General features: G+C 40.5%; 1 long non-coding RNA gene across 3 annotated transcripts in view; it reads left to right on the top strand.

The window, feature by feature from the left end:
• LOC139268145 (uncharacterized) overlaps positions 1–14,616 on the top strand; it is a 65,759-nt gene extending 51,143 nt beyond the window's left edge. Inside the window, exons 4-5 of one of the 3 annotated variants that reach the window (XR_011593975.1) lie at positions 6,140–6,295; positions 14,186–14,616. This is a non-coding gene — a long non-coding RNA (uncharacterized lncRNA). Of the gene's footprint in view, positions 1–6,139; positions 6,296–10,539; positions 10,654–12,956; positions 13,108–14,185 lie in introns of those variants that run through there. The other 2 variants (XR_011593974.1, XR_011593976.1) reach the window with 2 other exon arrangements.
• Positions 14,617–17,197: the final 2,581 nt, after the last annotated feature.

Raw genomic sequence — 17,197 nt, forward strand, 5'->3', positions numbered from 1 at the left:
GATCTTATCGAGACGCATAAGATTATGAGGGGGCTTGACAAGGTGAATGCAGAGAGAATGTTTCCACTGATGGGGGAGACTAGAACTAGAGGGCACGATCTTAGAATAAGGGGCCGCCCATTTAAAACATAGATGACGAGAAATTTCTTTTTTCAGAGGGTTGTGAATCTGTGGAATTTGCTGCCTCAGAGAGCTGTGGGAGCTGGGACATAGAATAAATTTAAGACAGAAATAGACGGTTTCTTAATAAGGGGATAAGGGGTTAGGGGGAGCGGGCAGGGAAGTGGAGCTGAGTCCATGATCAGATCAGCCATGATCTTACTGAATGGCAGAGCAGGCTTGAAGGGCCGTATGGCCTACTCCTGTTCCTATTTCTTATGTTCTTATGTTAAGGTTGTGGGTTCAAGCCCTACTCCATGAACTTAAGCACATAAATCTAGGCTGACAATCCAGTGCAGTGCTGAGGGAGTGCTGCACTGTCAAAGTTGTCGTCTTTCGGATGAGATGTTAACCCTTTCAAAATATCCCATGGCACTATTTCGAAAAAGAGCAGGGGAGTTATCCACGGTGTCCTGGCCAATATTTATCCTCAATCATCATAACAAACTAAAAACAGATTACCTGGTTATTATCACATTGCTGTTGAGGGAGCTTGCTGTATGCAAGTTGGCTGCCGCATTTCCTACATAACAACAGTGACGATACTTCAAAAGTACTTCATTGGCTGTAAAGCGCTTTGAGACACCCAGTGGTCATAAAAGGCGATATATAAATGCAAGTCTTTCTGTTGCGAATATCAACAGACTTTTTTTTTGTGTGGGTTGTTACTGAGCCCACTAATGCCCCACATGGAAACCAGCTCATCTTAAACCAGCCCTTTATGATTCACCTACACAGCCAGTATATAAAAGTTACCGACTTCACTGTACCATAATTCAGGCATATTTGAAGCCCATTTAAAGTCCCCAGTGTGCTTCCTTTACAGCACAGTATCTCAGCCAAGCCTCCTGCTTGCACACTAAAGTGTTTAATGCCATCACAGCAGGATCATCGACAGCAAGGACGGGCATGTAACGGAGGTTTGTTCAGCTTTCCTTAAAATATATTGCTGCACCTTTACTTGGATCCTGTACACCATCCGGTTGATAGAACTTATTTCTGTTCAGCAGCTAATGGATGGATCCCAGTGAGATACAAGTGACTTTGTTTAAATGTTAACTCGTTGGGTATTTAATTAGCTGAAGCTGACTTGTAATTGCTAAGCATTTTCTATTGGTACCTTTTTTCACATTTTTAAAATCCGAATGAAAGCTTTTCCAACATCTAAAGAGTTTTGTGTTATGAACTTGCTGAAACTTGATAAGATTGTTGAAGTGACTGAATGAAGTAATGCGATATGTTCTGCAGGAGATGGGTGTGGAGCCCTTTGGGCGGTGGCTGTGGTCGAATGTGGCGCCTGAGTAGGGAAACATTCACCTAACCTGTTAAGGGAGAAAATGACTAGTTAAGGAATAGGAAAAATGACTAGTTAAGGAATAGGAAAAATGACTAGTTAAGGAATATTAAGAATGAGAAGGAAAAAGGAGCCAATTTTTCAATTTAATATCATGGGCAGTTACTTTATTGGAATTGGCCACATTTACATATAGTGTTACTGTGTTACAGCATCGCAAAACAGGGAGTGAAGCCTTGTGGTGTTCTCTTTAAAAGATTGGAACACTGGTAGGTGTCGTTCCATACAGATCTCATTTTTCTTTGAAGTAGTTCTATTACCAGCTGCACATTTTCATTTAATAGTTAACCGTGAAGGGGCCAAATCAGTCCCTTCTCCCAACGAGCCATCTACAGATTACTTAGTGGACTTGTGTAACAAGACGCAGAGCCTCACCCCCCTTCATCAGAAAATGGAACGGTCCGAGTCGGGAATTGAACCTGTGACGTTGAGCTGAATTGGCTAATCTCAGCTGGGATGGCAGTAGGACATCTACAATTGGCCTCCGCCTCCTGCTGGACATCTGGCAGAGATAGGATCGGGCTGGGCTACAATGCCTGCTGCAGTTCAATAGCTCAATACTCGCCTGATAAGCTGACACACAAAGAAAGGAATCAATACAGCAGCTAGGGCCAAAGCCTCTGAGAGAGGAAAGGGTTGGGGGAAAAAAATTGGGGTGGGGGGAGAAATTAAGTGCATGGCTTGTACATCAAGACACACAGCAAATGATAAATTAACACTTTTCAGTTAAGGCTTTGAAATGACAGGCATGTCAGCTGTCACAACATTCACAGAAATGATTGTGTAGGTTTTAATATTCATTCTATAAGAGATTTTGAAGAAATACACACACAAAAAATCCTATTCCTGAATTAGAGCCCTGCTGAAGGTGAGTTTGTGTTAAATCAACATGAGTTTGGTAAAGATTTTAGTTGTGTCGGGAACATGATCCAATCAGAACTCCTTGTGTATTGATTTAAGTCTGTATTGACCAGAAAACAGATTTTAATTCAATTATCAGAAACGAAAGGATAAAAAAAACAGTAACCCGAGATAACCGTCCATGGGGCTAACTGAGTTCACATCTGTATTGCTGGCAAATGATTAGCACATGTCCTTTTGGCTGCACTGTTACAGTAAGTATGCAGCAGCCTGGGAACATTGGATTTTTTCCCCCAGTAGTAACAAAACGTTCCCACCTCAATCAGACCATTCGCAATGCTATAGTGAAGCAAAGTTGCTTGAATCTGGGTAGAGCGTTTAAAAATAATCACATTGCAATATGGAACATATTAACTCAAACGACCCTCCTGCCTGTTGGACTGTATAATCCTAAAATAGCATAACCACATTAAGAAGTACAAACCTAGCTTTCTTGAGTGTGGGTGGAATGTGTCTTGTTAAAGCAACTTCGAGCTTTTATGTGGGGTGTTCTCATGGCAATACATCAATCAAGATGCTCCCAAAGGAATGTGACAAGAATTAAATGTTGGCACTTTCAAAATTAAAAACATTTAACATTAGGCTTGGCCAGGAGCTCCATAGGAGAGAATTGACTTCCAACCAGAAAGTTCCCATCGCTGGAGTCACTGACTCATAGATATTTGAATTCCTTGTGCTTCACTGGGTGGGTTTTCCGAGTTCGTAGCCAGACCAAGCTGAGGAGTGGGGAGAAGGAAAACAACTAGCAGGACCACCTGTTTCTCACAGCGGCATATTGTTCCTCGTCTTGTTTCCAGAACATTCCTGCTGGCAGGCCCGGAGAGGCCCGTACTCAAATCTATCTTGTCCTCCCAGCAAAAAAGGAGGAAAATGTAAGAAATAAAATTATTTTTTTAATAAACACATCATTGATCTGGAAGGAACAAAATGTTAATCCTGTTGTAGTTACTGCAGCTGTGGTTGTGACTCAGAGGATTAACTAAAGAAATGACCTAAGCTCTTAATAATTAAAGAGTAAAAGAGATCATGTTGGTCCGTGCAGGTACACAGATGCAATCAGGGATAGAAATAAAGATGATTTTTTTCCCCTTGGGAATAAATCTCATTTTCTGTTCTGTCAGAGCAGCAAATTTGGGTCAAAATATCTGAGCTGTGCCATGCCACACGATCCGGGAAGAGATGCTCTATTTCACACACTCGCCCTCTAGACTGACTGGTTAAGACAGTTACTTCAATTTGGCACAGGTCGCTGACCATTCCCATGACAGGTGCCGTTAGCACTTCAAGGCCCCCGTGACACAAACAAACTGATCCCAGATTCACTTCTGTCACTTCTAGTTTGATGTCAGATTTTAAGCAAGGGTGGGGAGGGGGGGGTTGTTTGCACAGTGCAGGAATTTGCCTGGGCAGTTGCTGAGAGCTAGGAAAGCTCTAATTTATGAATGACCCACTTACCGAATCTTATCAGGCAGAGACAGGTTGAAAGAAATTTTTGTAAAAAAAATGATTTAAATTTTGCATTGAATGTGTTTCTGTAATATAACAATTCAATATTTTTTTGTGTCTAACGAATTTCAAATTAGAATACAAAATTGAATAGTTAACATTTGGACCATTTGCTTTGTAGAGAGAAAGTCCCAATCCTTCATCTCTTTGTAAACAGGACATAAATACAAACTTACAGTGTGTGATTGGAGTATAAATCTGATGTGTTTTTGCATCATATTTGATTCCACAAAAATGAAGCCTATTTACTGTTTTTAAAAAAAAATTTAAAAAAAATTGAACTACCCCAAAATATTTAAAGACAGGTTAGTATTTCCCATTTTATAATATATCATCCCACAGTTAATCACTTGATGACTGTAGTTATTCACATTGCTAATTATACTACTGATTTCACAAAGACTATGGTTATAGATTTCTTTGTTTTTTGAACTTTTAACTCTGTCCTTGTATATTCAATTGTCAGAACAAATCTGCATAATAGATCAAAATGCAACTTCTGAGCACACTCAAAGACTACCTTATACCCACTTCTTCCATCCATTGACTTCAAGATTCATTTCATACTTAAGAATATGCATAATTATTTGTAATAGGAATGACGCAGCATGTTTTCTGAGGCTTTGATGCGGTGCAAGTTTTCCAATCATCTGGCCTCCAAGCAAATGTCTGAAGGTCAGTTGAGCTGATTCAAACAGGGACTGAAACTTGACCTGCCACAGAAGCCACAGTTGACGGCACTCGCAAGAGATAGAGTTCAGTGGGAGCTTCAGCGGTGAGCTATGGGAATGAATCATTGGCTTTGCTGCAATTGATTCCACTGATCAAAAAAAACCAAATCATTAGCTGTTTAAACTTTTAACTTCCTCCCAGGCTTGATCTGAAATCTGCTCCGCAAGACTAAAAGAAGCAAGCTTTTAGCACTTGAGGGCCACAAGAAGATCGTTGTTCACCGAGATGTCTTGCAAGAGGTTTTTTTAAAGTTGAAAAATAGTTTGGAGGAGCACAGTATCTTGATTAACATGCTACTGCAAATTTTTAATCTTGTCATTTGCCTGCAAGCAAACTGTCTTTATCCAATAAAAATGCCTTCATACAAACATAAGAATTAGAAGCAGGAATAGGCCATACGGCGCTTCGAGCCTGCTCCGCCATTCAATAAGATCATGGCTAATCTTCGAACTCAACGCCACTTTCCCGCCCAATCTGCATATCCCTTGATTCCCCTAGAGTCCAAAATCTATCTCTCTCCTTCTTGAATATACTCAATGACTGAGCATCCACAGCTCTTTGGGGTAGAGAATGACAAAGACTCACAGCCCTCGAGTGAAGAAATTCCTCTTCATTTCAGTTTTAAATGGCCGACCCTTATCCTGAGACTATGCCCCTAATTCTAGACTCTACAGCCAGAAGAAACAACCTCTCAACATCTACCCTTATCAGTCCCCCTCAGAATCTTATTTGTTTCAATGAGATCACCTCTTCTTCTAAACTCCAGAGAGTATAGGCCCAATCTACTCCGTCTCTCCTCATAGGACATCCCTGTCATCCCAGGGATCAATCGTCATGGAGGCCACCATCACCCATTATCACAGCCCACAGTTAACTTGATATTGCTATAGCAACAGATCTAACCTGATCCAACCCAGCATTCGGGTTACCAACTCTGGTTGGACATAATCTGAAGGTTTCATTACATGACCTCCCTCCTCCAACCACCTGCCCAGTCAGCCTTTTATCCCCTCAACAATATTTTTATAACTAATAAAGGAAATTGTTTTTAAAAGATTTTTTTTTTTAAATGCCCCGCACCCACTATGATTTTTTTTTTTACTGGTTTGCTTGCAGCAGTGTCCAGGAGATTAATCTTAAATTGCTGGAAACACCTGGACAATCCTGGTGCGTTGGTAACCCTGTACAACATCCATGTTGTAATTTCCAAATATGTTAAAAGCAAAATACTGCAGATGTGAGAATTCTGAAACACCAGCAGAAAATGCCGGCAAGTCAGCACGTGTGGAGAGAAAGAGACAAGTACGTTTCTGGTGCAGACCCTTCCTCAAAACGGGTCAGGCTCTCCAAAGATGCTGGCTGGGCTGCTGTGGTTTTCAAGGGTTTCCTGTTTGGGTTTTTTTGGCTTTCAAAATGTCTTTTACTGCCAGATTGACCCACTCCGGTACCATTTCTTTTTCTCCTCAGATTTCTGCGGCAACCCTTATCCTCTGCCACATAGGGTGGACAGCTGTTGGGAGTGGACTTCTTCGTGGCCATGATCAATGCTGTCCTGTGACTGGCCAGCAGGTGGTGCACTTCTGCCGACTGGAAGCAGACTTTCACCAAGGAATCTGTTTAAAAGTAAGTCGCTCTATGCATTCGGTACTTGACATTCCACACGCCTACGGAGGACTTTTGTTGCTCTGGAGCTTGAGCCTACATTAGACATCATGCCACTCATACATATGTACGGGTAAATTGGAATTAAAGATTGGCAGGCAAAACTATAATCGAACAATGGGCTGCCTTTAAAGAGGAGATGGTTTGGGTACAGTCAAGTTACATTCCCACGAGGGAGAAAGATGGGGCAACTAAAGTCAGGGCTCCCTGGATAATGAAAGAGATAGAGAGCAAGATGAAGCAGAAAAAGAGCATGTATGGCAGATGTCAGGTTGAGAATACAAATGAGAATCCGGCTGAATATAAAAAGTTCAGAGGGGAAGTGAAAAATAAAATAAAAGGGGCAATGAGAGAGTATGAAAATAGATTGGTAGCTAGCATAAAAGGGAGTTCAAACTATAGGTGAATAAATAATAAACGGGTGGTGAGAAGAGGGGTGGGGCCAATTAGGGACCAAAAAGGAGACCTCATGCCTGAGGTACTAAATGAGTACTCTGCCAAGGAAGCAAATGCTGCCAAGATCACAGTGAAAGAGGAGGTAGTGAAGATACTGTAGGAGATAAAAATTGATAAAGAGGTACAAGAATAGCTGTCTGTACTTAAAATTGGTAAGTCACCAGAACTAGATGGGATGTATCCTAGGATGCTGAGGGAGGTTAAGAAAGAAATCGCAGAGGTGTTGGCCATAACCTTCCAATCCTCCTTCGATACAGGGGTGGTGCCAGAGGACCGGAGAATTGTAAATGTTTCACTCTTGTTCAAAAAAAGGTGTAAAGATAAACCCAGCAACTATAGGCTAGTCAATTTGACCTTGGTAGTGGGGAGCTTTTAGAAACGATAATCAGGGACATACTTAATAGTTACTTGAACAAGTGTGGATTAATTAAGGAAAACCAGCACAGATTTGTTAAAGGCAATTCATGTTTAACTAATTTGATTGAGTTTTTTGATGAGATAACAGAGGGTTGATGAGGGCAATGCGGTTCATGTGTACATGGATTTCCAAAAGGCATCTGATAAAGTGCCACATAATAGGCTTGCCAACAAAGTTGAAGCCCATGGAATAAAAGGGACAGTGGCAGCATGGATCTGAAATTGGCTAAGTGACAGGAAACAGAGAGTAGTGGTGCACAGTTGTTTTTCAGACTGGAGGAAGGTATACAGTGGTGTTCCCCAGGGATCGGTACCAGGACCACTGCTTTTCTTGATATATATTAATGACTTGGACTTGGGTGTACAGGGCATTATTTCAAAATTTGTAGTTGACACAAAACTTGGAAGTATAGTGAATAGTGAGATGGATAGTGATAGACTTCAAGAAGACATAGGGCCAGACTTTTGGCTTCATTGTCGGCGATTTTCTCGGCGTTAGAGCTGGTTTTCCGCCCAGCGAGAGTTTCCATGTAAGTTTTTTAACATCGCCCACATCTGAAGTCGCCCGCCGGGACTAAACTGCCCACATGTAACACCGAGAACAACCGCCAGGGTGTAAGTTTGGCCTTAACTGCCGATGTCCAGATCGCCGAGAGACCCGCCTTGTAAAAGTTGCTTTTATAGGGCGGTAAGGGGGGACTCTGGGGGGAAAAAAAAGGTAAGTTAAAGGTTCTTTCATTACTTTTTTAAAATGTTAAAATGGCGATTAAGGTTAAAATTGTCTTCGGAATGCTTTGTACATTTTTATTTTTTTTAATGAAAATTTTAAAAAAGGTTTCCCCCCCTCCCTAGGCCCAACCGCAGCCTCGGACTAAATTTTTGTACATGCCGTCCATTCCGGTAACGACCGCCCATGTTGCTAACTTTCCATTTACCTGCCGAGAAAACGCTGACAGTGTGCAACGCCCATTTTCTCGCCGGGCGATTAGTTTTACTTACTTTAAACTTTATAATGGAAATTCTCGCCAGCTTTTTTCGCCGAATGTTAGCGGTGCTTCTCAGCAGGCAATCTGGCGTTGAGGGCCTTTAGGGAAAGTCTGGGCCATAGACAAGCTGGTGAAATTGGCAGACACATGGCAGATGAAATGTAACGTAGAAAAGTGTGACGTGATACACTTTGGTAGGAAGAACAAGGAGAGGCAATATAAACTAAATGGTACAATCCTAAATGGAGTGCAGAAACAGCGAGACCTGGGGGTATATGTGCACAAATCGTTGAAGGTGGCAGGGCAAGTTGAGAAAGTGGTTAAAAAACCATACGAATACTGGGCTTCATAAATAGAGGCCTATAGTATAAAAGCAAGGAAGTTATGATGAACCTTTATAAAACACTGTTTCGGCTTCAACTGGAGTATTGTGTCCAATTCTGGGGACCGCACTTTAGGAAGGATGTGAAGGCCTTAGAGAGGGCGCAGAAAAGATTGGGCGCAGGTGCAGGAATGAGAGACTTCAGTTACGTGGATAGACTAGAGAAGCTGGAGTTGTTCTCCACAAAGCAGAGAAGGTTGAGAAGAGATTTGATAGAGGTGTTCAAAATAATGAGAGGTCTAGATAGAGAGAAACTGTTCCCATTGGTGGAAGGGTCGAGAACCAGAGGACACAGATTTAAGGTGATTGGCAAAAGATCGAAAGGAAAAAAAACATTTACGCAGTGAGCAGTTAAGATCTGGAATGCGCCGCCTGAAAGGGTGGTGGAAGCAGACACAAGTTTGTCTTTCAAAATAAGAGTTGGATAAGTGACTGAAGGAAAAAAATTGCAGGGCCACGGGGAAAGGGCGGGGGAGTGGGACTAGCTGAAGTGCTCTTGCAGAGAGCCGGCTACGGGCTTGATGGGCTAAATGGCCGCCTTCTGTGCTGTAATCATTCTGTGATTCTATCCAGATTCACTACCCTATAATTTCAATATGAGGGCAACTCTACTTATACATTATTTAAAATATGATAAACCAATCCTTCTGTTCAGGGAATTGTTTTAAAAATCCAACTTCCACTGCAACAATTTGCCAAATCTAATAAGAGCTTACAAGTTTTAACATGAAAACAGATTAATTGAACGCATTCCAAATTGGTTGTTCACAATACCTTTCAACAAATTTCCACAACTGTAACATCGCTCCCTCCTTTACCCCCATAAATACTTTAATTCTTACTCTGGCTGGCAAGGGCAATAATTCAATTTTGACAGAGTTACTTACTGCTTTCAACATATCTTTTAAGGAACGCTCGGAGTCTGAGGAATTTTGGATAGGTTTTAATTGATTTGAAAGTCAGCCACTGATGCATTGTACCTAAATCTTCCTAGAAAAGCAAGAAAGGGAAATTGATTCTTTAAATCATTATCCTGGCAGCTGTGTACCCTTGCCAGACATGAACCCTTGGGTGCGAGCAGCAGCTCTGTCTCTCTCTCCCACATGGAAAGCAACATCTAAGCTGCTTAAAAGTTATGTTTGAACTGGATAGTTGCGAAGAGAGTATTCCCTGTGTTTGGTGGATTTAAAGCCATTGTGTTGGCTGGAAGGAAGCAGACAAATCAAATCCTACTGTGATGACATAACCACTGAGCACTGACATCTTCTATTATCCTCTAAGCATGAACATTAGGTTTGGAACATTGTCAAAGGCAAGTTACTATTGGAAAGACTGTGCTAGGCAATTCCAGTGATCCAAGAAAGCCTCTTGCCAATGGTGGGTCAACCCAACACCTTTAAAATGGTCAAATTTTTTATTTTAAAAAATGCCACCCTTGAAGAAAGCATGCCATATACAAAAGCATGTTGATAAGTGTAAATCAGTTTTGCTTATTTTTCAGTAAACATTTAGGTATATATTAATTATGTCAACTTGTTCAGTCGATAACACTTGTCAAGTCAGAAGGTTGTGGGCTCAGGCCCTTCTCTAGAGACCTTGAGCACAAAGCCTAGGTGATCACTCCAGTGTAATGCCGTGGGAGAGTTGCACTCAGAGGTGTCGCCTGCCCAATGGAGGGGTGGGGGTGGGGGGTGGAGTGTAAAAGATCGCATGGCAGGGTGTTTTTGCTGTATCCTGGCCAACATTCCTCCCTAAATATCACCACTAAAAACTGATTAACTGACCAAATAATCTAATTTGTTTGAGGGAACTGCTGCCTGGCAGTTGTCTGATCTATGTGTCTACAGAACAACAGTACTTAAGCATCAGAAGTAATTCATGGAGATATGAAGTGCTTTGGGATATCTTCAATCGCAAGTTCTAGCCATCTATATTTTTATTAATGTGGAGTTCATTTTTAAAAGGATTGATGTCACGTATTCAGGAAAAGTGCCCATCTTCAAGGTTCTAAGTTGGCATATATACTGAGGAAGTGCAAGGAGAAAATTGATATACCGTAAGTGGACTGACCCAATAATAGATGGGTGGCAATACAGTAGTCAGCGTCACTAATAAGAAGACAGTTTATATCCCACGGATCCTCTTATGTAGTAGGTCTACATTTTATTTACATCTAATTTTAAGCACAAAGTGTGCTGATATGTTGGATTGCAGAAAGGATCTTGGGACTATCACTGAATTCTTGCCTCTCTTACTGCCTTCTGTATTCCATGACATCATCTCCCTAGTGAAACATGTTTTATTGAGTTGGCATTATCAGTTGCAATTAGTAGTTTTCAAAGAACTCCAGAGCTCTGCCTGCCCAACCCTGTTCTATTATTGTTCAGAGAATGCTGTAGATAATAGTAAGGAAAAATAAACCTCATTTCAGTTTTTGTTTTGTTTTACTTTTCAAATTAAATTGAACACCTTCCTACCTTCAGAAATTCTAAATAAAATAACATGAAACAAGCAAACAAATATTTGAGACTTTGTGGCAACACTTAACAAAACAGAGATGCTTTTAACATACTGTTTTATTATGATGATGATGATTTGAGCCTTGAAGTAATCACTATAACATTTCATGTGTCCAGGTCACCCTAACCTTAAAGTCCATGTTGCGGAAGCTACAGTCCAGCAATTCCTTTATAATTGTATACTGAGCACAAACTCGATAAGTGGAAATTTTAGATCATCCCTTATAACCAAAATGGATGTAAACAACCCACTGCTTCAATGCTATGCTGTGCTTTTCCTATACTGCCTCTTATGGGTCGTATACAATGATCTGCACACGCACACACACACTTTTACACTGTACAATGGGAGAGAGGTGCAGTTGTGGCATTTCATTGAACACTGATGGTACATTACACAAAGTCACCACACTGGTCAGTTAGCTGCCATCTATGTCACAAATCCAGCTCGGAAGCCATTCTTTTAGACGAGGGGATTAAATGTAGTATCTCCAAATTTGCGGATGACACTAAGTTGGGTGGCAGTGTGAGCTGCGAGGAGGATGCTATGAGGCTGCAGAGCGACTTGGATAGGTTAGGTGAGTGGGCAAATGCATGGTAGATGAAGTATAATGTGGATAAATGTGAGGTTATCCACTTTGGTGGTAAAAACAGAGAGACAGACTATTATCTGAATGGTGATAGATTAGGAAAAGGGGAGGTGCAGCGAGACCTGGGTGTCATGGTACATCAGTCATTGAAGGTTTGCATGCAGGTACAGCAGGCGGTTAAGAAAGCAAATGGCATGTTGGCCTTCATAGCGAGGGGATTTGAGTACAGGGGCAGGGAGGTGTTGCTACAATTGTACAGGGCCGTGGTGAGGCCACACCTGGAGTATTGTGTACAGTTTTGGTCTCCTAACCTGAGGAAGGACATTCTTGCTATTGAGGGAGTGCAGCGAAGGTTCACCAGACAGATTCCCGGGATGGCGGGACTGACATATCAAGAAAGACTGGATCAACTGGGCTTGTATTCACTGGAGTTCAGAAGAATGAGAAGGGACCTCATAGAAACGTTTAAAATTCTGACGGGGTTAGACAGGTTAGATGCAGGAAGAATGTTCCCAATGTTGGGGAAGTCCAGAACCAGGGGACACAGTCTAAGGATAAGGGGGAAGCCATTTAGGACCAAGATGAGGAGGAATTTCTTCACCCAGAGAGTGGTGAACCTGTGGAATTCTCTACCACAGAAAGTTGTTGAGGCCAATTCACTAAATATATTCAAAAAGGAGTTAGATAAAGTCCTTACTACTAGGGGAATCAAGGGGTATGGTGAGAAAGCAGGAATGGGGTACTGAAGTTGCATGTTCAGCCATGATCTCATTGAATGGCGGTGCAGGCTAGAAGGGCCGAATGGCCTACTCCTGCACCTATTTTCTATGTTTCTATGTTTTCTCTTTAAACTTCATTCCAATCCCCAGACAAGTAAAGCGATTTTCTTCTGCTTATTTTGCACTTAAAACCTGTCGGAGGTTTTTCTGTATTTAGCTCCACTGTATTTAACTGAAAAGACAATGTCCCTTTTATTTACTTGCTGCATACACAGGGAATTTACAACTATTTAAACAGATGCCAAGTCGTAACGTAAAACCCAGAACCAGAATCGGTCACGCTAACCTACTTTACCATAAACAGGCTGTAATCATGCAAAACAGCATCATTCACATGTGCTGTGGTTACCCTGTATGCCATCTAACTGCAGAGAGCCAAGTTGATGAAAACTGCATTGTGTTAAATATTCTATATGGATTCTGCCTTTGTATGTATATTTTAAATACATCCTTTCAATGTTTGTATGATTAATCATCTCTTTCCTTTGTGCAGATTCCAGACTTTTATCCACAGGCAATGCAGTGTATTATTCAAAAAAGCATGCCATTTGAAAAGGAATTTCTTTGTAAATGCTTTTTTTTGCTGTCATCATTGTACATTTAATTGCCTTTTCTACCAAACTTTCCATTCTCAATGGTTGGATTTTTTTGTTGGGGGTGGTGGGGGGGGGGGGGGGGTGAAAAATGTCTTTCAGTGAACACAATCAATCATTGCCTCCTCACAGCTGCAAGGACATTGTTAACACTTTAAAGATTATAATAGCAAGTGATTTTTTTGCACTGAAACAGATTTCAAAAATTCCTAAACCAAGTTATTCAACTGCAGAAGAAATCGACAAAGGTTCTGTATGTTCCTGGCTCTGAATTCTCACTGTTTTTGCTGACGTTAACTGATTAGACACTGTTAGGTCAGAAAACTGCAAAGGAACTGCACTACACAGACTAAGAATTAATTGGACTTTTTGCTAAAAGTTTCAGCAATCCGGGAATTTTTCCATTTTAAATTCTATTTCATTTAATGGTGGCTTCAGGGAACATTCAACGCTGTCGGTGAGTTTGATGCTATTGGAGAAACCATCGACCGTTGATTGTACCTTATAGCCAACCTCCTCCACCTGCCTTTGGGCTAGTTCAGGCCATGCAGATTGGTCCAAACCCTATTTGTTTTGACAGACGCTAACACGATCATTATAGATAATTTCAGAAAAACAAGTCCCAGCAAAGGTCACAATCAACATTCATTGCTGTCGGTGGGTTTAACTATGTGGTAAAGCTCGCTGAACAATGAATGCAACTGTGGCCCAGATTTTAGCAACGGCACCAATAGAGTCGACATTGGACAAGGCAGAACTGCGAGCCAGTGATCCAAGGATGGGCTTGTACAAAGAAATTAGCTTTATTTAGACTTTACATTCTGTAATGTGTGGATAAGACATCAAAATCAACCTATGAATCATGTGATGATCAAAGCTCTGTCTGGAATTGATAGAATATTTTCTGTGTATTGTAGCTTTAACATTGAAACCTGTTTATTTTTTAAGTGTACTTCCTTAAAGTCTGTGCAACTGAGATAGTATGTTCAGTTAAGAAGTGGTGATTGCAAAAGAGTGTTAAGGACACAACCAGAAGTATATACACACCACTGTGAAAATGGCCAACTTAACAGTCTTTCCAAATACTTCACCGTTGAAAAGATAATAACTCCTCTATGTTATGAAACAGATGTCACAAATTGGGACGGCTATTTGCCAGGTGACTGTGTGGAAATAGCCGAAGCGGCCTAAAGCAAACAAAGGTTCATTCAAGAAATTGAACGAAATGAAGTATCTAACTAGTTGATCACAATCCTTTCTGATCGGAGCCGTTGACATCAGCTTTTCGCACACTTGGTCTCTGGCCCTCATGGTTGGCGCTGAGTTCAGCTGCTGTGTCTGGCTTGCTCCCAACTCAGAGTGCAACCTCTTTGGTTTTCCACACCTCCCCAGTAATGTCGCATATCGTATCGGACGGCCATCACCGATGTCTCCAGGAATTCCAGCTCACTTTGCAGAATGTGCCACATCTTTAACTGAATGTTTTCTTTCACCGAGCTATACATTTTTGTATGATAAAAATGTAATGGAAAATAAACTTTGGATTTGTCTGAAAGAAAACTCTCCAGCCTCCCTTATTCTATTCATGTGCCAGATGGCACTGTCATACATGTCAGATGATAATGAAATGTTTGTGGTGACTTGCAGTAACCTTTTTAAATAGGCATACTGATAAAGAAAATGTGCATCGCTGGTCTTTGGAATAGTTTTAAGGTCTGGCTGCCAAAACAAATATTTAAAGTGTCAAACTGTATGATAGCACATTCAGCTGAGCTTACTCTGGGCTATTAGATCCGAGATACAGTCGGACAATCTTTCTCAATCTGGAATCATATTATTTTGTTTTTCTTTAATGCGTGATGACTGACTGAAATAAATTCCATAAAATACTGTCTATCTTACTTTTCCCACTTCTTTCCTGAAGATTGTTACTCTTAGTATTGGCTGTAAAGGGCTTTGGGACATCCTAAAGTTGTGAGAGGTGCTTTATAAATGCCAGTCTTTTGCTTGTTAGTACAGTATGGCCCCTCAGGTGCCTGCAGACTTCTGAGATCTGGGGCCTTGCACAGATGGAAATCAAGAGATCATAATTTCACTTTTAGCAGAAAGAAGTTGTTACAGTTTGTTGTATAACTTTCTGTGCCATTTACAAAACTGTGAAGCAAAAATTACGTCCCCTTTATAGCAAGAAATATATAGAACCAGAGGCAGTTATGTGCAAAATAGAGAGCAATGGAGTAAAGATTTAATCGCTTTCCCTGACTTTATTCACACTTGGGTTTTCTCTCCTCATTTTCTGCAAGAACTGCTTTTGTGATCGTTCTTTTTGTAAAGCACGCACTGAAAAAGAATGCTAAATTGTATATTAACTGTCAGAGTCTTTCATTTAAATCCTAGTTTTGATTTTTTTTTCCAAGACTTTGTATCTTCAGTCAGAATTCCCACGATTGAAACAAATTATGAAATTCATGTCATTTTAGCAACAAAAGAGATTCTATTTAAATTAGTTGTTTCACACTAAGAATCACACCAGCTACTGAGTGCAATGTTTGTTTTCTCTTTTTCCTCTTTCTTCCATATTCTGTGTTCTGAAGGTATTTGTCTCACTCAGCTGGGGTACAGTTCCACAGGCAGCACTCAATGTTCAGTATCTCACGCAAGTGGCCATTAATAATGCCTTGACTTAGATTTTCTGATTTTAACGGCAAGAGTAATGCATTTAAAATGAATGGGTTGCCATCGATGATGCAATTGAAAAATCTAGGTGGCTGTCAGTGGCCTTTCCAATTGTGGAGAACCTCGCAGGCCAGCTCAGATACTTGCCCAGACATTTGTCCAGATCCTTGCCCAGACACTTGCCCGGACCCATGCGTTTCCAGTTGGGAAGTGGGAATGCTGGCCAATTTTCAATTCCCAAACCGAGGGATGCTTCCGCCAAGTACAGTGTTTCAACCACTATGCTGGTCGAGGCCCAATACCTCTGCCTTAGACTGGGGATTGAATGGGAATATGGTTCAAAGGCTATACTTGGGACATATGATATAGAATGCAAACCATTTAAAATCAGCGTCACAACACAAACTACATTCGCTGGCTTTTAAACGTTTGATCAATAAGATTTAGATCCTTTATTTCCTAAAATGAAAATTATTTGCTCACCACATTCTTTTGCACCCTTCATTATGCAATAAAATATTTCAGTTTTCACAAATAATTTTCAATCAATTATACTTTTGTGTTTGAGAGATGTGGATTTTTTAAAAACTAACCGTTGAATAGGTTATAATTCCATTTATTAATATTGAAACTAATGTAAAGATTTAACAACTGACAATTAGGAACAGTGATAGTGGACAGTTGTCTTCTCCATTAGTAGAAAAATAACCCAGGACAAGAACAATAAAACAAAATGAAACAGCTTTTGGATACAATTGATGTGTTACACAGGTAAACTGCCTTTTATTGCCTTAAATTATCTAAAGGCAGCCCATCCAGTCTTCAGAAGGAGTACTTGGCAAACAAAGTTGGGAGTGGTACAACTAGTTGCCACATGTATGGTATGGTATGATAAAGCTTGAAGCATTAGAAGAGAGAACACTTCATTAAATAAGAATCTCTATTACAATTTTAAGAATATTTATGTTACTGAAGAGCAATAAAGATATACAGAAGTAGACCAGCTGTCATGAGTTACCAGGTGATTGGATCTAATGTACGTGTACTGCTAAAACCTAGTCTGGCAACCCATTATCGCCATGCTCCACTGAAGCTAGTTTGTGATGTAAAAAAAGTGGCAAAATGTGAAATATTAACTGAATCCATCCCATTTTCCAGTATTATGAAAGTAATTGAAAGGTTAGAATAACAAGATTGCAACGACCCAACACTCTTGATTAAATTCAAATGGAACAGCAAAGTTATTTGTCCTACTAGCGGACTCATTTACTTCAATTTTTTGCAGTGTACTCAAAATTCAATGTGAGCAAAGCGAAAAAATGTTGACAAGCTTGCAGTATTCAGCAGCACATCATATACTGTTCAATGTTAAAACAGCAAGTACAAATCTTATACACAAAGAAACTTTCTGAATATCACAATAGCATCTAATGCATCTTGTCACACTTCAGGCATCACAGTTCAA

The sequence above is a fragment of the Pristiophorus japonicus genome, chromosome 8, assembly GCF_044704955.1.
Source record: "Pristiophorus japonicus isolate sPriJap1 chromosome 8, sPriJap1.hap1, whole genome shotgun sequence".
NCBI classification, from domain to species: Eukaryota; Metazoa; Chordata; class Chondrichthyes; family Pristiophoridae; genus Pristiophorus; species Pristiophorus japonicus.